Consider the following 21,695-nt stretch of genomic DNA (forward strand, 5'->3'; position numbering starts at 1 on the left):
ATATGAAGAGGGAAATAAAACTCGACATGTTTCGAGCATTCAAAAATAGGTACTCATTCTCTAGACTCGCCAGACTTGAATGACTAGTTACGTCAATTTTTGGACGCGCAAAACATGTTTACTTTTATTATCATCTATTTTTAAATCAATGAAGTTCTTATCTTTTCTATTTTGTTTCAAGGGTTTATTCATTTAGCAACAGAGTATATTTAATTACTTCACGCGATATTGAAATAAGTTTTACGTACGATAAAGGTATAGGTTCTTAGATTGAAAAAGTAATAGTTAGTCACTACTTTCTAAAAATATCGATGCAGTACAATTTCTTTTTTACTGCTGACCTTAATAACATTTTTCAAGGACATAAAAAAATTATGTTTGCAGTTTCAAAAGTTGAATGTGAAAATGAAATATCTCCTAGCACCAGGAATTGAAAGTAAATAGTTACAAGGACAGCTATGTCAAACAAGTTACCGTTTCCATCCTACTCTAAGTTGCTTGAAAATGCATTTTTTATTTATCTATTCCAAAGTTTATTCTAGCTATATTTTAAGGTATACTTTAGGCATACTTCGATTGAATTTATTTTCACACCTTAATTTGCTTAAAATTATTAAAAAAATTTGCTTAAAATAAGTTATTCAAGCTATATGATTTAATGCATTCATAGTATAATAGTAAACGGGGCATCCATCGCATATCCTTAACTTTGATACCGCTATCATTAAATTAATCGAATAAACTTAGATAAATGATAATAGTTAATTTTTTCTCGTTTTAGCTTTTAAGTAATAATATGTTTCGTCCAAACAGATTTCAATCCTGGATATAATGAAATTATTGAGAAGGTTCCTTGGAGCAATGTCATTCTTATCCTCCTCTTATGACGAAATATAGGAAAAATTGGTATTCACACTTTCTGTAAAAAAAAAAAAAAAAAAAAAAAAAAAAAAAAAGTATGTAACCTTTTCAGTATGTTTTTTTTCTTTAATCAAAATAGGTTCGATATATAATTCCGAATACATTTTTTTAAATCAGATTCCAAAATTGGCACGGCTTCGGAATCGTTTTACAATTTTAAATTTTCAGTATTTGCTGTTTTACAAAATAAGGCATTTTCCGAATAACAAATTGTGCTATAATAATATCTTGGGAATTGCGATAAAGTTGAAAAATAATTTTAACAAAGGTAAATTTTTTCAACATCTTTTTTTGAAAAGAGCAGCTTTCTTAAAGTTAACGGTGTAATATATAAGTTTAAACGTCAAAATAAAATTGCGGTTCGAGTTAGTTCATTTAAAAAACAAATCAAATAGTTGTGGTTTTTTGAGTTGTACTAATATGTATTTTCTTTTCACAAACCAAACAAACAAGAAACAATAAAGTAAATAAATAAATAATATGTTTTCTCAATCTTATAGAAAAGGGTGCATTTATTTACTATGATCAGTCAGACATTTTGCATTGAGTAATTTTAACATAGAAAATCTTCTTAAAATCTTATCAGCTAACTGGCTATAGTTCTGAGACTCGAAAAAGAAAAACTTAGCGATTACTTAAAACGAGTGTTAATTTGAAGAAAAACTTTAAGTACCAATAAAAATGAAACAAAATAGTGTAATATAATATCGAAAAAAAATCTACTTGGTAGCATAGAGAAAGGGTAAAAAATTAATCTGTTAAAGTTCTTTGAATCACACGTAATTAAAAATTTTATTTCAAAATTAAGATATTAGGACGATATATAAGATACTGAGATATTTCAAGATGCTCAAAAATGTTGGCCGCGTAATTGACAGCTGTTTATGTTCCGTATCTTAATGTTCGTTGTAGTGACTTGTAAAACATCAGACTTATAAATAGTCAGCTGATTTGCATCGAATAATTTTGAACAACAGAATGTTTTTAATTTCTTAAAAAGATTTAATTCTCAGCTAGCTGTTAAATAATTCTAAGTTCTTTTTCAATAAAAACTAGACAATAATTTAAACAGGAGTTTTACTTTAAAAGAAAACCTAAATTAAAGTAGTAAAGAAATTGATTAGTATATTAATGAAAAAATATACATTTTAGATGAAAGAATAAGATTTTGAGAAATGTTAAAATTTAATTGAGTAGTTAGTAAAATAGTTCTGCAAAAGACGCTCGGACAGGTAATTAAAAAATTTGATTTAAGATTAGGACGATTTATAAGATGTTGAGAAATTTTAAGATGACTAAAAATGTTGACTACGTATTCGTAGTAATAATACGTATTCGTAACTATAGATAGAAAAAATTTATAAATATATTATTCCCAATTTATGCATACATATTTATATTATTGAAATTGTATCAATTATCGAAAAAACAAACTAAAAAATAAAATATTACATTAAATACAATAATCATCTGATGTATAATCACATTCTATGAGAAAAATGCTTTTATGAAACTGGACATTCGTATAAAATATTTTAAAATATTAAATTATCCGTATAAATAACGTCGAATAAAATATTTTATTGAATAAAAAACATTTTATTCAAAGTTCTTTACTAAATTACGAATAAATTTTTTGGACCACTAAAAAAGAAACATCGTATTTTATAATTAAAAAAAAAAAAAGATTAGCGAAAAAAATATAAGAATGAAATTTTACGCTATGCGCGCGTAAGTCAAGTTCTTCGGAAATTTACCACATTTAAATATTTCTTCAGTGCCGCCAAATTATTATTTTCAAAATAATTAATTTCAACTTTTTTTTGCTTCTTCTAAATAAAAACAGTTGAAATTTTAGATTTTTACCTCATAATTCAAATTTTTTTTTATCCTCAATTAAATTAAATAATTATAAAAAAAAATATTTTTTGCATGAAATTATCTTTGAGTAAACGGGTTTAATGAGCGGGTGAATTTCTTTTTAATCGCTTAATTAGTTTTAAAAATATGACTAAAAATTCAAAAAGTGGTTTTGCATTAAGGGGTTCGAACGTAGGACTCCTGACCAAACTATGAGGACCCTATTTCCCAAATTGCGGTTATCCCCTATATTTTGAAGGTTAAGAATCCAAATATGTTTTTAAAAAAATTATTCAGTGAAAGTACATTTTTGTGTCCGTTTTCATACCTTAATTAATAATTAGCACTAAATAATTAGCATATTTGAGGTCATCCACAAGATTGACAAAGTGTTACAACAAACAAGTTGAAACGTGGCATTTGTTTACGTTAGCAGCTGTTCTTTCCGTTCTGTATCCATTCTCTTATATGACACATTCTAAATTCTTTCCAAAGATTTCAATTCTTTCACTCTATATATTTGTACAAAATCTTAACACAAAGACAGGCACGAAGCCACGTAGAACATAAGCAGACTAATTATGCATCGAAGTTGGCAGATACACAAAACAAAAATATATCACGGTTACAATAAACAAATTGTAAATCTAAGTTAAGACTGAATTATATTTCAACTCATTCGACGTGCGATACGGTTGTATTTAATTAACTTAACGTTAATCAACATTTCAACTAATGTAGAGGAGGAACTTAGCTCAACTTTAATACGCCGTTTTGCTGATAAAGATTAGCTGGCACTGACGTCACATGTTCTTCTACTTGAAGTGTAAGTAATCAAGGGCGCCGGCAGGGGGGTGCAAGGAGGTGCACTTGCACCCCCCTGGCAAGTAAAATAATGTTTTAATTAAAAAAAAATTTAAAAAATTTATTAAAACATTTTTTATTAAAAATATTTAATAAAAAATTATAAAAGTTTTTTATTAAAAAATATTTTTAATAAAAATTCATATAAAAAACCCTACAAATTTTTTTTATCAAAAATATTTTTATTCAAAAACAAATAATTAAGTAATTATTGATACATAACATTTAAAAAATCGATTTATCAAACAAGAATTGTAATCGTCTTGTTTGCTGTCCAAATCTGTTTATAACTTTTTCAATGAATTCTGAGTCATCTTTGATTCTTTTCTTATGNAGCAGATCACCGAAGTCAAGCATCACTGGCTGCGGCCAGTGTGCGGGTGGGTGATCACTTGGATCAGTCTGCGTAGGGACCGAGGGTGTGCGGTATTGGTCCTCGTTAAACTGTGCTACCGTAAAGTGCTCGACTTCGCGTGCAGGTCGTCGGGCTACCGAAGCAGGGGTCCCATCCCCTCTGCAGAGGATCAAAATTGTGATGGCATGTCTTCGGATCATCCTCAAGGATGTTTCCCAGACCGTCGCCAATAGCCAATTGTGCAGCTCTAGTGCGACGTAAATAAACAACAACAACATCCATTCTCTTAAATGACACATTCTAAATTCTTTCCAAAGATTCCAATTCTTTCACTATATATTTGTACAAAATCTTAACACGAAGCCATTTGGAACATAAACTAATTATGGATCGAAGTTACCAGGTACACAAAACAAAAATATATCACGGTTACAATAAACAAATTGTAAATATAAGTTAAGTAAAAGAAGTAGACGAGAATATTTCAACTCATTCTATGTTCCGATACGGTTCTGTATTTAATTAACTTAACGTTAATCAACATTTCTACTAGGAGGAACTTAGCTCAACTTTAATACACCGTTTTGCTGATAAAGATTAGCTGGCACTGACGTCACATGTGTGGATAGGGGAGACTTACTTCTACTTGAAGTGCAAGTAATGAATTATCAAACTTATAAAAAATAAAGCCAATATCATTCACGAATCTATAAAAATTTTCCTACAATTAATTGTTGTAGTGGCTTATCCTCCAACTGCCTGACGAAATAAGAGACAAGATCCAATAGACCAGGGGTGGCGAACCTTTATACACCAACGTGCCATTTTCTCTAAAAAAATTTCTTAATGAGGTCATAGACGTGCCGTCAAATAATTTTGACTTCGTGATTATTGAAAAAATAATAATACTAAATACTATCAACTCAAAACTCTTTATTTACATTGAAAAAAATACATTTTGCAATGTCTCAGTTATACGCGCAATTCAACTTAAAGTAACATCAGTGTGACTTCTGTTGTTGCAGATTAGATGACAAATAACTTATATTAGGTTGTAAGATGTTAGTTTAAGCAGGACTGTTGATTTTTTTGCTAGTTATTTATTGTTAGCTTGGTTTTTACGGTAATTAATTGTTTTTTTTAGTATTAATTTTTTTATTAATAATTGTTTATTATTTTGTTTGTTTTTTGTGAATTTTAATTTAATTGTTACATATGCTTCAGAGCGTAATAAAATTTGTGTAATAACAATTCATAGTGTAACAACAATTGTGATCGGTGAAGTGCCCAGAATATTGTGTCGCGTGCCATAAATGGCACGCGTGCCATTGGTTCGCCATCCCTGCAATAGACCGTTCATCCCCAGAAGATGCAGTCTGATATCTACAATAGATTATGAAAAGAATCGTGTCACATTAAGTAAAGAAATAAGACAGCGTGCATCCATTTTCAGAATTTATATTTATTTCACCATCAAAAAAATTTTTTTTTTCATTTTTATTATTCCTGGGGGTGACAAATTGAATGATTTCAGGAATGCCAACTTCTGGTAATATTTTTCCAAAATCACTTCAAAAAATTTATTTTTTTAAGTTTAGGGAAAGAAAAATAAATGATGGAGATAAGTAATTAAGTGGAATATATAATAAAAATATAAGAAAACTAATTATATATCATTTCTCGTAGCAGTGCAATCTAATGCATTATTTTTCTCTTAAATGACACTAGCTAGTTAAGCATGACGTTCACTCCCATCCGAATTCAATGCCTTAAAATTTAAACTAACTAGTTACTATGATATAGTATAAAAAACCTAATAATGAAAATATAAATGTAATGATGTAAATACGAAATAAAGTAATGTGTATACGTGTATAATGTAAATACGTTATAAAGTAAAAAACATTTCTTTTTACGAGGTGGCGTTACTTTTCAAAAATAAATAGTTGATTTCAACAATTTTATAAGGATCAATGCTCAAAAGTACATTTTAAGAATTAATCATCATGTACAGACATTAATATTGCCCCCCCCAGCACTGAAACGAAACAAAATATCCCCATCCCCTTGTAATTATGCTAATTGACAACACACGATTATTAGAAGTTTCAAATCACCTATTTAATTGATGGAGAACGCCATTTATGGATGTCACTCTAAAAAAAATTTAAGACTGAACTTATTTTTTGACCCATTAACACGATCTAACGCACGAAACTGGAATTTTCAGAAATTTATAGCTCACCGACTCGAAACTGTACCTTTGTAAATGTAATGGCACATATATTAAATCAAGGATTTGATTATTTTTCTAAAAAATATTTTTCACTTTATTGATTTTTTTTACAGCAATCAAGATAAAGAAATAACAGCTAACTCTATACATCTTTTTACACTAAACACTGAATAATAAACAGTAATTTTTTCATGAAGCTATTCATATCTAGGTACTTTTTGCTTCATCCTTATTTTTTGATCAACATTTCAAAGCTTAGGGGTAAAATGAAAAGTGAAGCAACACTATTACAAATTTTGTGTAAGCAAGCACTGTTTACAGACCCTCATTTTTGGCATAACTTTTATGTCTTTGAATACTTGTGTAGTAGAAGCCTCAATTCCATTTTGGTGTGATATTATTATTTGATCATTTCGCGATAATTCGGAAAAATAACAATGTTTTCATTAAAATGTATAATTTTATTTTAACAGAAAATATTTACTAAATTTTTAAGGAAGAAAGGTTATTTTAATTTAAAAAACAAATGGAAAAAGGTTATTAATTCATGAAATTTAGTCTATTGATTTTTCTCAAGACTGATTTGAGTCCCTGGTACAGAAGAGTGTCATCCTTTAATGATTCATCAATTCTGGACTTTTTATCAATTTTTCATCTTTCATAGTTTTTTTAATTGATTCATCAATATTCCAACTAGTTATAAAACAAATTGTCCAACATTTGAATTAAAATTTTATAATGTAGTGTAAGTCCTACATTAAAAATTTAATGAAAAATTAGAAGAAAAATATTGAATATTAAAAAAATATTAGAGGTCTTAAAAAAAAAATAAAAGGTCTGATAGAAATTTTAGAAAAAACCTCAGTAGTTGGCAATCCTGTAACACCAGATGGACTTTTAACTATACATAATAAGGATGAAAAAGGTTTATGTACAAAGAAAAGAAAATGAACATTTTTGATGCACATATATAATACACACCTAAGTATTGTTATTTAAAACTCTTATCTAAGACAGAAATCAATAAATAAAAATGCTTGAACCAAATCACAAAACATAGACACACTTTCATTAAAAAGTACAACAATAACTCTATGCAGATGTATAGAATACAGCAACACTTGTTTACAACTTAATGAGAAGAGAAATGATAATTTGTAGATTTTTACAAACTACAGAAGGCAAATTTTAAATGTTTTTTATTTGTTTAAATTATGTGTGACCATCAGACATGGCTCGAAATTAACGAAGGTCTGTTGGTTCTGCGCCACTAAAATTCGACTTGAACCATGATAAAATTATTCAAGGTGGTCCGTTTTTTATTTTGCGCACAGCCTACCTTTATTTCTCAGACAGGCTGGTACCCATTGAAGTTGGGATAAGCTTCAACAGGATACAACTCTTGTCTTGACAGGTTTCACCTACTGTGCCATATCATTTTATTACTAAAGTAAATAAAAAATGAAATTTTTAATTGCAATAGAATAATAATTCTCTCTGTTAATGTCTAAACACAGCTCATAAAATTTTAATATTTGAATAGAATAATAGTTGTGTAAACCTAAGTCGGATTATGTGTTAATCACAGAGAATAAAAATTTTAGTCTTTACAATCATAATAATCTAAACCTCAGTAATTCAGTCGGATTATGTCATATCATACAATATAAACATAGAGAGTGGAACCATAATTATTTAAACCCAAGTCAAATTATATCTTCAATAATAGAATTTCAGATAACCTGAAGTAGGTTTGAACCCAAGATTTTCCAGAGTTGAGGTCTAATGTAGTTGGAATTATTAACATAACAAACTACTAGAAAAAGAAACAGTGTTTAAAGTGGGAGGCTAATTTAATACAAAATAATCAATTATTTTTCCAATACCATCAAGCACTGTCATTGCAAACAAAAACTTGAATTGTAATATAATTTTTCATGAATACAGACGAAAAATTTAGTGTTGCTGTTGACTAATCCAACTTTTTTTTTGTAAAATTTTAAATAAATTAATTACAGCTACAGCCTATTTCACTGCCTACGTTACCTGGTACAAACTTAGTAATTTTATAAAATAAATTTTGGCGTAACTGTTACAAAAGGGTACCCACTCAATTTCAGAAAAAAAAATCCCTGACTTTCTCAGGTAAACTCGAATGAAAATAGAGACCCTGTTTTCATCCAAAAACTTTGATTCTTTTATTTATAATGAAAAATATTTAATTTTCTGCTTAAAAAAATATCATTAAATGAGGAAGGAAACATTTCAGATTGACTAAACTTACTACAAATAATTGTAATAGATGTTAGAATCATTTAACTCAAACCTCAATAACAGATTGCTATTACTGACAATTTTAAGACTGGTTATTTTCCAGGTATGATATAGGAATATTTCAGGCTTTTCAAAAAAAAAAATGCAACTTTCCCTGACTTTTAGAGTTAAAATTCCCTAACAATTTCAGGTTTTCCTTGTTCTCCCTGACCCGTGGGAACCCCGTTATATGTTTTAGTTTAATTTATTGCATCTGACGAGTTATACATCCCAAAAGACTTATAATAGGTCAATTCTGATATTTAAAACTCCGCACAGAATAAAATTTAAGTGAAAATAGCACCACTGATAAAAAAAATAAAGTTAAGAAGCAATGAAAAAAGCATAAAAAGAAAAGTTTCTCTCTTAACTATAATCTGAATACTTTTAATGTCATTCAGTAAGATCTATAGAAATTGATCTAAAACTCAACAATGAATAGTGTTGAATTTCCAACTCTATTTAAAATGGAAATATTTATATGGCAGTAAAATGTTGTCAAGAGTTTCAAGAAAATATTAAATTTCCACAGCCTAAAAATTTTTATAATTTAAAAGTCTAAGGTCACTCATTTTTTTATGTTATACAAATTGCTTACATAAAATTTGTTTTTACTCTGTAAGTAATTTTACAAAGATTAACATTTTTAAAATTTTCATTAAAAAAAATTTTTTTAAGATAAGCAATGTAGCCAGTTTTTGTTTAAAATTGAAATTACTGAAAGTGCATATAGATAGAATGTATACCTTTTCTAACACACATAGAACATGAAAAACATGACAACTAGTACACTTAACTATCAAGAGAAAATGTAGGTTAGATACAATTACAATTATAATTTTAATATTTTTATAACAAAAGAAGAAATAAGGAAAAAAATTTATTATATATANTAGATAAATTTCTAAAAAAAATTAGGTTATATTTTTTTTAGGTGATAGCAATAGTTTGTGTCAAATTTAAATTGCATTAAGAAATAAATAAAGTGCTGAACGTATGTAGTGGTGCAATTGTAGAGGAACCTCACCAACAATTAATAGTGAAAAACCGATGATTTAAAAGTTGAAATTTAAGCAAAACATCCACACTTTGCCAATCAAAAATGTTTCCTCAAAGCAAAAAAATTAGAAAAATCCTCCAATATTAATTTCACCCAAACACTGTCAATTCAGATTTTTATACCTTCTGTTATCTTTAAAATAGTTTTAATCACAAAAATATTGTGAAAGTGGAAAAAACCAGAACTGTCTTTAATGATGAAAAGTCATGCAATTTCTATGCAAAAATTAAATCAAAAATGCGCTAATTAGTGTGACAGTAATAGAAATACGTATAATGAAAAATAAATAATTGACAAATAAATAATTTTATGAAAATAAATTATACTTTCTTAGGTTCCAAATAGCACAAACTTTTACAATCACCTGATATAAATTATTTAAAATTGTACATTTGCAGATGTTTTGAGAATAGTTTTCAATTTAGATTTTGCATTAAAAATATATGAAAATAAAGTACAATTATACAACAAAACAAATAATCACTAAATTAATTACAAAAAAGTTAAATCATACATAATAGAAATTTAAAACAGTAAAGATGACACTAAGCCAATCAAAAAATGCATTAACCAACATTACCTTACATTGACAAGCAACACAAGTGTGGTTAAAATGTAAAGAATATGAGAAAAGCAATTCGGAAAGAAAAAACTTTTCTATTTTTCATGACTTAAAGAGTCGTTCCACAGTACTTCAATATTGGGAACTCAACATTTTGAAAATCTTGAATTGCCACATTTATTATAAAAAAACATTTTTTTTTAGTAGCATAAGAGGCCTAAAAATAATCAAACTAAAACTAATCAATAGTTAAAGCTCAAACGCGGTTCGAGCGCCAACTATTAATCAATAAGAATTATTAAATCAACAACAAAAATTGGATGAAAATTAAAAACATTTTTAGAGGAACAAATATCCAATATACAGTAATATGCTGCTGTGAACTCTACATATTTGACTGATTAACTTCGTATCAATAATTATTTTCACAAATAGAAAGAATGAATAAGTCAGTAAAGAAATTTATTCTGCATTTCCTTCTAAATAGCAAGTTTTTTTCTTGTATCAATAAGTGAAATGAATAACCAAAGTGCAGAAAGTCTACACATTAGTAGAGTCATTTGGAGGGTGCAATCATGTGATTAACTCTACAGAAGTATAGTAGTAGTTCATTTTATTTAGAGTGGACAATACACTAACTTCAAATTGCTCAACTTTAGAGTTTAATTAAAAAGCGCTTCAACAGCCTACAATTGCGAGACATAAAAACTGCCATTTATTTTTAATAAGCCATCAATCTGTGTCTCCACTGAGGATTGAATGCTTCAAATAAAATTCAGAGACCATTCAATTTTATTTTATAGGCCATTATTTAGTTTAAAGGGTTGTGTTTAAGAAAAATTTTGTTAAATAATCCACAGTTCATGAGAAGTTTTTCTTCCTAGGCAAAAGAAAAGACTTTTTCCCAGTTAACAGTAGATTTGTTCCTATTGTTAAGAAACACCACCTGCTTTTCTTTTTAGATTAAAGACTTTTTTTCTCCTATTCTTTAAAAGTACATACTATGGAGTTTTAACACTGAAATATTTTAAAGACAAATACAAAAGCATATTTTACATTCAAAAAGGATATGAGAATTGCTTCTCTATGCCATTAAATGAGATTATTTATAGGATCCTAAACAAAAATTTCAAGGATTTTTCACTTAATTTTTTCCTCTCGAGTAATTACACACTCCTCGAGTATACATACTAATACGAAATTTAATATTCTAGAATACCAGATTGAGATTATGTCCGTGTAATTCTAGGCAGCTAGAGTAAGAAATGTCTGTTTCATAACTGGGTCGTAAAAGGATAATCTCGCAGTTATTTAACCTTGATCAATACCTTCCTTAATAACTACAAATATTTGCTTTTAAATATTTATCAAAAAAATTATAATTGATAAAAACTATGGACAACTGACATTGTTTTGGACAAAATGTGGTGGAAAGGACAAAAATTAAACACTTTTGATAGAGAGTTTGGCATCTTGAAGAAAAAAACTTATGAATGAAAAGTATTTTTAAGAAAATATGGCATTCATTCGGAGAAATATTGTGGAACGACCAGAAATCAGCTTAGTTAGTAGAGCAACTTTTTATTTCCCACTCGTTGATGTTTTCAGTGGGGAAATAAAGTTGTCAGGTTTTTCCACAAATCGAGCAGTTAAAATTGTAAATTGCTCTGCAAAAAAACAACAGCTAAAAGACAGCAAACAGTTTTGGCATTATGCTTTTTTAATGATTATTTATTACGTAAAAAATTCTGATCGAGATAGACTCGTGTAAGTCAAACACACTAAAATGTGATTTGATAAGGCAACAGAAGCAGTAACCAAAGCATACATTAGTATTTATTGAAATGAATAGGTATTCTCTAGAAAACTGAAACAAAAACTATACTTGAAAGAATATAAACTCTCTTTGCTTCATAGTGGGAAACGGTGACATGCTTCAATCAATCTAATTCCTTCATTAGGACAATAATACCTGCAGGATGAAATGATGAAAGTGCAGCAGTTGCCAACAAAAAGAAAATGGAGGGGGAAATAATGGGAGTTAAAAAAAAAAAGCAGCCTTACATCCATTTCAACTATGAAGCAAAAGAATTTTTTTTAAATTTTCGTTTTCAAACAAATTAGCATTTATTATTAATTAAAACGGTAGATGGATTTCACAACTTAGTTCTAAAAACATTTAACCTTTATCTAAATTTAAACTAATAGGTTAAAACTATGAATATCTTTTCCGGTGAGTAATTTCTAGTGGTATACAATGTATCGTTAAAGCCACTAGAAAAGACTTACAGTTGAAAACTAATACAGACACAAAGGCGTGCATAAGATATTTTCAAAGAGGATTAAGGATAACATGCTGAATTTTCATAGCATGTGTACAAAATTCAAATACTTATATATTAATAAAGATATGTTATTAATGTGTTGAAATGTGTTGTTTTTCTTTCAGTTTGTTTTGGTTAGCATAAACAAAGAACTCCTTTTTAAACATTAATTTTTATATAAAATATTATGTAAAGTGAAAGTAACTATAACAAAATATTAATATACCAACATTTAATTTGGTTAAAATCCTGTTATCACCATGTTTAATGTGTGTTTTTAGAATACTTGCAAAAAATAAACACAAAAGAATATTTTTGAGTACAAATATTTGAGGAAAATTTAAAATATCATAATTTGAGGAATCATTATTAAGGTCAATTACAGTAAAAACAATATTAAAAGTATCAAAACCAGTTTGAAGAATGGAAGGTATAATGAAAAGCAGTTTTAATAATGGAATAATTAGTATCCAGCCAGTTTTAATGCTTTTAACCTAGCCTACATGAATACAATAGCCTATGTCACAAGATTTATTTTTCGACTAGATTTACCGGGCAAGCTGTAAGGGAAGCACAGACAGTCTATCTGTTAATGATGTCTGTTGTTACTGGTGGGATTAATAGAATATTTGAAAAATATATGATTCTTCTCAAATGAATCATATTTTTTCTCATTACAATAACTCAAGCATTGTTGATTTCATTAAATTTAAGAATAATGAAATATTATTCATTAAGCATACTGTTTTATATAGAATTATCATTACCATATTCTGTTTGTACTTCCAAGTAAAGCTTTGTATATAAAGGGTTGTATTTTACATCATATTTTTCATTGCAATTGACCTTAATATTCATTAAATTTAGAAGAAAAAAAATAATGTTAATTTGCAACCCTTTAACTTTTTTTTAATAAGAAATCTAAAAAAAAAAATTCAATGGGACAATACCTTAGAAACTATCTTACTTTTTACATTAGTTAGGAAACAAAATATCTCAATGTTACGCTCTTCTTATGCACGCCCATGGTAATACATATACATAAAACTCACACAGAGAAGAAGTAGATAACCAACTATATTAAATAATAAGAAGTGAATTGCTTAAAAAGGAATGACACTTAAAGAGATCCATTTGAATGGTTGGCATTGGCAATAATGGTGGTGTGGTCTACTTCATCCTTTAAATAACTTAATTCTGCGTCAGTCAAGTTCTGGCCGTGAGCACTGCCTGCGTGAGCCAGGAACAGATCTTTGAGAAAACTCAATTCTTTAGTCAATATTTTAATTTTAGCCTCCAACATTTCATTCTCTTCTCTCAGCTGATTAACACGCTCCACAGTTTGCTGTGTTTTTAGTTTCGTTTTGGAGCGAGATTTCTTCACGGCTAGATTGTTTCTTTCACGACGTTTCTTGTATTCCTCACTGTCTTTGTCTAAGCCGGCACGCTTACTCGACTTTCGGAATGAGTCGGAGGAACAGTCGGAGGAGAGGTCATCCATTTCTCGTTTAATTGAATTTCTCGGAGCCATCACGTCTAAGACATCAACAATCATTCACCTAAAAAGAAGTTACACATTTTATTTATTTTGATAATAAAAAACAACTTTCTTTAATGAGTAAAATTTTAATATTTGTGGGTTTAATTTTGTATTTTTTTAACGCCAGGGTCTGGTGAGCTTATAATATATTTTTGGGAATGAGGAATTCTTAATTTAGTTGAATGAAATTCCAGTTTTACTAATGCATAATACATGTTTATAAAATGTACTGTCCCTGATTTCACATAATTATATGTGCAACATTTTAACAGTTCAAATAATCTCTTTGGAAATAGGTCACTGTTGCTACTTTTAATGTTGATGAAAAAATCATACTTCTAAAAGAAATATTAACAAAATAGATTTCTGTTAATTAAAATAACACAATAATTATAAATTCATGCTCTTATCCTTAAAAAAAAATATTTTTTTCAAATGCTCAATAAAAATAATGAAATATTTATAACGTTGTTTGAATCAAGACTATTTACAGCATTAATATAATATAATACAGTTTAAATTATAATATGAAATTATCTAATTAGATAAAAAGATACGATGGAATAAGGAATTATTTTAGTTGAATTTAATATATTTTGTATTGTTACAAAAGTAATCATTCATCAAATGATACTCTCACTTTAAAAATTTTTAAATAACTGGACCAAAATCACCAAATTCAAAAAATTTGAAAAAAAAGGCAAACTCGTTAAAAAGGGGAAGAAATCATCAGTTTAATATTGAACAAAATTTTTATGCTTTCCCCGCAGAAATTTTCCTTATTTTAGGAAAGATCAAAGACTTTTAAAAAGTATATAAGGAAAAATATTCTCCAAAGTTCTTTTATTTGTGAAATTGTCAGTACAATAAATATGAAAGTATATGTATTAAGGGTCCCCTTCAGACAGAAGAGAAATTTTAACTCCTACAGAGAATTATAAGTCTGAAACTTCCTTATTAATAATTAATATTTTTCAATAATTTTTGTTTCATCTTATTCATCGAAATATATTTTACAAGGATCTTAACAGCCTGGTAGGTAGGGCGTTGGGCTAGTGTTTGCAAGAAGGGCGTTGTACCACTCCCTTCTTGCGATCACTAGCCCCATCGTCAAAAGAACCTCTGTGGCGACTGGTGCACGTTAAATCTGTCAGTATCCCTAAATCCAAAAAGTTCCCATAACAAATCCCATAAGTTGTGATATGTGATTCTTAAATCGTGTGAATAGGAACAAAAATAGGTTGGGTCATTAAATTTGCACATGTTCATGGAACTTATAAATATGCACGTATATGGAATTATTTTTCTGCAAAAGGTACACAAATTTAATAAAGGTTTACAGATCCCATTATTTTATTTTTTCTGGGAAGATTTCAATTTTGCTAAGATAATTAAAATTCTTTTAAAAGTATCGAATTCACAGTGATGATTTTTGTGAAGGCAATTGACGATTTTTGCGCTTTTGCACAGGCGATTTATGTGAAAATACAGAATAACGGTCGTAAAATCTGTTTGTATTAGGCAATGTAGAAAAAATAATAGTCTTCAATTTCTCTACAAAAGAGTTTCTTAAAAAATTTTCTTTTGTTTTTTACACAATTTCAGGCAGATTGAAGTCTAGACTTACTTTTCATTTTTTTAACTTATTAGGGATTCACATGGCCTAGCAAATTAGCATTACTTTGGAGGTTACTATTTATTATTAAAAAAATAATATAAATGGAATATACTTAGCTCCTTTTTTTCATATTGTGAAATATTTAGTAAATGTGTATAAAATGAAACACTTGGAGCAATACAATGAAAAACCACACTTTTTATCTCTGACATTTTTAAATTCAAACTGTTCCTTAATATTATTTCCAAAAAAGCACTTCAGAAGTTTCTCGAATTTCCTCAAAGAACAGCATATTATATAGATTATTGACTACATTAAAATTGTAGAGTTTATAATGAAAAAAAATTTAATTATTTCCTGGACAGTTGAAAAATGTGGCTTATTATATAGACCTAAGCCTTTCACATAATGGAAACACAATAATATTTAATATTAAGCAATTTTGATAAAATAAAAGAAATAATGATTACATAGAGAACGAAATGAAACAATTGCTTTCAAGAAATGAAATTCATATCATTTATGGATTGGTATACTAAAATTTCTAAATTAAGAGCAAAAATAACACTGAGTATAATATATCAATAAAAGAAACAGTAACAGTCTACAACTAATTTATTATTTTTTTAAAAAACTTACCATACACATTTGTGATTTAAATTTTCAAACTTAGAGATATCTTAATTTTAGGAACCAGCATATGGTTCATACCAGCTGAATACAATCAGTGTTAATAATATAACATTTTGAAATAATACATGGTTAATTAAATTTTTCCATAGACATTCAATTGTCATAAACCTAGAAAAAGTAAAATTAAATGTATTTATGGACCATTCAATGAAATATGCAAAAAATAAATTTGATATAACTTTAAAGTTTAATTCTTTAAATATAATAAAAATAGAATTACATTGGAAAAAAAATTAATATAGCGTTAAAGAGAAGACAAAAACTTAAAATATGCGCATATTATTTTAAACGTTACGTCATCAATTTGCTTTAAATCCCCAAAGCGAGAAACAGAATCACATAAATTTTTTTACATTACAGTTATAAACAAACTTAAATAAGTACAATATGCAATTAAATAGCAACATAAGTTCAAGTCGAACATTGCATCACAGGGTTAACCACCTTTTGATGACATGAGGATTTTTATTTATATTTACGACAAAACTTTAATAAAAAGACACTTCTTTAATAATAAATTGTTATAGACAGAAAATTATAGATATAATCAAAGATCTTAAATAATCTAAAATAATATGACGAATATTTATATATACGGCGTGAACCTGCCAAATGCCACAATTGCATCACCGCTCCTATTAACAATGAAACTAGTTTCTTCTAAAATATTTTCGCACACGAAATAAGAATACGTAATTAAAGAGGAAATAGAAATACCTTTACGAAAGTACGGAAGATCAAGCAAATTTATTGCATATAAAATTTATTTCTAAACTGGTCTTACAATATAAAATCAAATTGAATTCAATCAACTATTGCAGTATTTCATTTCTTCTATTTTTCTTTTCTTTTTTTACTCTTTGATTTTTTTACTCTTTTTCATTCAATCAATTCACATGCGTTGCCATCTTTGGTTAACAATGGATTATACAGTAAAAACCGAAAATATCGTATCATTTTTCGGACTTACGACGTTGTGAACCAGCCGATTTTGTCCTTGCATTATGTAGCAGTACTTAACGTCTAATTTTAAAGCTGATATACCCATACATAATATAAAAAATGTCACAACATTTTTTTCTTTATTCATGAAAGCCTAAACCGCGCATGCAGTACACACTGCCCGGTTTAATAGCAAGACAACCGCATACGCAGTTTTCTCGGTTTATCTGCTTTTTTGCAACAAACGACATCGTTTCTGGGGAGAGACCGGTTTCATGCCTTTAGTCCTTCTCCCTTCCCTCTCCTTCTCTTTTCAGTAGTCTTTTCTTAAATAATTTTCCTTTTTATTTAATAAAAATATTTTTTTAAATCTCCGTGATGCTTTTCTGTAGAACTATGTTTAATGTAGTTTTCAGTTCCATGTAATTTTCTAACTTAAAATATTTTAAATTATATGAAAATCAAGAGAGAAACTAACTTACTTCCTACCTCTATGACTCTCCACACACTCATGGAGAACGCATGCGAAGTGCTGCCATAGGTAGAGAGTTCTGCTCTACGCCCAGTGTTGCCAGAACTTACGATTAAAAAGTAGCGAATGGGAGGTCCAAAAGTAGCGGATTCGAACATTTTGTAGCCCAAAAATTTTATATATAATNATCGCCAATAATATTTTATTATATCGCATTAGAGCTTCAGAATAAGCAATTGGCGATCGAAATGGGCTGCAGGTAGCGTAGAGCAGAAATCTCTACCTAGCAACACTTCGCATTCTTTTACCATTAGCATGTGGAGAATTGGCGATCGCAACACGCGAATACGCCATCTGGGGAGAGACCAGTTTCATGACTTTAGTCCTTCTCCCTTCCCTCTCCTCCTCTTTTCAGTTGTATAGGAATGTACTACGATATTTCTCCTTTTCTTAATATTTTTCCTTTTTATTTAATAAAAATATTTTTTTAAAATTTCCATGATACTTTTCTTTAGAACTGTGTTTAATATAGTTTTCAGTTCCGTATAGTTTTCCAACTTAAAATATTTTAATCTACAAGAAAGAAACTAACGTACTTCCTTCCTCTATGACTTTCCACACGCTAATGGGAAAAGCATGTGAAGTGTTGCCATAGGAAAAGAGTTCTGCTCAACGCCACCTGCAGCCCATTTCGATCTCCAATTATAGGAGAAGGAAGAATTTTTGTTTCATTATTGGTTTTCAAATAGATTAAAAATTATTAAGTTAGGAAACTATATGGAACTGGAAAAAAAAATGAGCATAGTTCCAAATGAAAGATCTGGCTAGATTTTACAATGAATCAAAACTTTTGTCAACTAAATATTCAAAAAGACTATATTGTCTTTTTGATAGTTTTACTCTATAGAGTAAAACTATCACCGTGTTGAAATCACAAATCTCTGAGCTTGAAAAACTCTTTTCCAAGACAAAAAACTATTAGAGTGAATTATCGATCCAGAGAACTTTACCGATGAAAACATTAAGTTAAGTGCGTGTGTATTAGAGTAACTGATACTAATATTAAGTACTTTTTGTACCAAGTTCAAGATCGATGGTATTAAATAAAAGTACTTAATGTGATATATTATTCAAATTTGTGTATAATTTTAACATTAAATTTTATAAATAAATATAATAAGTAAATCAATCCTATTATGTATAATTATTTTTAACGACTTCCTATTATCTACGTCCAATGACCATTAACCCTTCCGACTGTCACAAATACATACCAAATGAAAGGCTATAAATCAGGGTAAAAAACTGGCAACCAAACTAATTCTTTGAGGTACAGAACGCAAAAAAGTAAACGAACCACCCTGAATAACTTTTGATCTAATTATCGTATTTACACGTTCTAGGACTCGATCTTCATGGTTCGAAGAGGTGACCTCAAATATGCTAATTAAATAGTACAGACGTTATTTTAAGTTACGAAATTGGATTTCTGACCCCTAAAATATGGGAGTAGACCAAATATTAAAATATAAAAGTGGACCAAATATTGGACACCTGAACGTTAATTTCACTCCTTGTGCATTTTATCGTATCTCCTGAAATTTTTAAGCGAGTTGAAGCAAATTTGCACACAATCATTAAGTTTGTTCAGCCAAAGATAATTCCATGCAAAAAATAAATCGTAGTAGTTATTTATTATTTTATTTAACAATAGTCGAGAAACTTTAAATTGTAATGTATAAAATTTTTTAAATCATTTAAAAAAATGTGCTCTAACTTGGCAAAATTCAAAATTTCAACAAGGTCGATCTAAGTGCCTGTTAAATTACGACCTTTTCAAAATTCGATTTCTTAGAAAATATTGGACAAATTTTGCTCAAATTTCATATATTGCCATTTAAAACTGCATTCTTCAAAATGATGTAGAAAAAAACTATTTATCTTACAATTTAAAATTGCTTCGTTTATTATTAAATAAAATAATTAATATTTACTAAAAGTTATATTTTATATGGAATTACATTTGGATAAATGGATTCTATAATTGTGTGCAAGAGTTTTCAATTCGCTTTAAATGTTCACGAGATATAGTGAAATGGGCAAGAAGTAAAATAACATTACGGGGTCCAAAGTTTGGACCGCTATCCTGCTCCTGACCAAACTATTGCGGTTATATTTTGGAGGTCAGAAATTCGAATTCGCCTGAAAAAAAGGTATGTTTATTGAGAAAAAGTACGTTTTTTTTTTTATTTTTTAAACTTAGATTATTGTCTGCACTAATCAAATATTATATTTGAGGTCACCCCCTCAATCCATTAAGATTGAGTCCTAGGATGTGAAGATCCGATTATTTAATCAAAAGTTATTCAGGCTGGTCTGCTTATTATTTTGCGCTCTGTACCTTTTAATTTTATTAAGCTGACTTTTGATTATCCTGCTAGTGAAAACTAATGTATGACAGGTTGGTCTGGTTTGACTCACAAGGGAAACTAGGGAAGTGTGACTCGCCAACTTTGAAATAAACTAGAGGGGTGTATGCCTTATGAGGAATAATTTTAGGGGGCAACATTCGTTTCGGTCCATAGAAGGTCCTATAACAGATAAAAAATAATTCAATGTAAAGAAAAATCGGTATTTTATTACTACAATGCAGATTATTAGTTATTGTAATTATCTCATACTTCAATTAATTTTGTAGTACTTTCATGTACTATATAATGCATATTTATTGTCCAAATTTATTTCGAAAATTTTGTATGTCTGTAGTTTTTCAGAAAAACCTGTTAGGTTAATTTTAAGAAAAAATTTGGCATCAATTTTTTAAAAAAAAAATTTTTTTTTTTTAATTCTCCAATATAAAAACAAGTGAACAGTGATAAATTTCATTTATATGAGAGTCGAAATATAATGCGCATTCTCCCAAACTGGTGGATTTTTTTGTGAGTATAGCTTATGTTACATCCAAAAATGTGATTTATAAAAAAATCAATATTTTTCATATTGTTAGATCTTTCAAAAAAATCTGAAATAATTTATGTGATTGCCTGAAATTAAATTGCATTTTTAAAAATATTTTAAAATTTTTTCGGCGGGAAATTTGAACTTAAAAAAATTTTTAATATTTCAATTCGATTTTTATTTCATAAAAGATCAACTCAACTGTACTGTATACTCAAAATTTGAGATGATTTGTCACTTTAAGGTGGAAAATCCGTTGATACCTATGTCCTGTGAATTGTTCAATACTTTGTCAAAACATTGCTATTTTTATAATATTATTCATGCAATTATTTTTATATCTGATATCCTAGCTAATTTTTGAAATATTCAACTTTTAAAATTGGCATTCTCCAATCTTGACGCATAGGTTAGAATAGCGCCGCCATATGGAATAGCACAGACCTAAAACGGGTAGTCTCTTTTTATATGGCTGCTCTTCTCTAAACTATGTTTCAAGATAGGAGGATGCCAACTTCTAAAGTTAAATATTTGACAATAAATATGCATTATATAGTACGTGAAAGTACCACAAAATTAATTGGAGTATGAGATAATTACAATAACTAATAATCTGCATTGTAGTAATAAAATACCGATTTTTCTATACATTGAATTATTTTTATCTGTCATAGGACCTTCTATGGGCCGAAACAAATGTTGCCCCTAAAATTATTCCTCAAAAGGCATACATCCCACTAGTTTATTTCAAAATTGGCGAGTCACACTTCCCTAGTTTCCCTTGTCAGTTCCACTCGAACTCCTGAAATCCTTGAAATTCGCAACTCCTTGAAATTAAGATTCATTCTGCCTTAACTTTCAATATTTTACATTCACATATTTTTTCTAGATTATTGTGTCTGTTAGATTGTTTTACCTCATTTTATAGCTAAAGAAAATGGTTTTAGAACGCAATAATGATCAGTTAATTGAAACTG

The 21,695-nt window shown here is 28.4% G+C and overlaps 1 non-coding gene across 1 annotated transcript; it reads right to left on the reverse strand.

Annotated features, from left to right (window-relative positions):
• Window positions 1-10,794: 10,794 nt before the first annotated feature.
• Window positions 10,795-17,222, reverse strand: LOC107446615 (uncharacterized). The gene is made up of 2 exons (XR_011637482.1): window positions 17,064-17,222; window positions 10,795-14,054 (listed from the first exon to the last, which is right to left on the reverse strand). It is a non-coding gene; the product is annotated as an uncharacterized protein (transcript).
• Between the last annotated feature and the right edge of the window lie 4,473 nt (window positions 17,223-21,695).

Source organism: Parasteatoda tepidariorum, chromosome 8 (genome assembly GCF_043381705.1).
Source record: "Parasteatoda tepidariorum isolate YZ-2023 chromosome 8, CAS_Ptep_4.0, whole genome shotgun sequence".
Classification (NCBI taxonomy): Eukaryota; Metazoa; Arthropoda; class Arachnida; order Araneae; family Theridiidae; genus Parasteatoda; species Parasteatoda tepidariorum.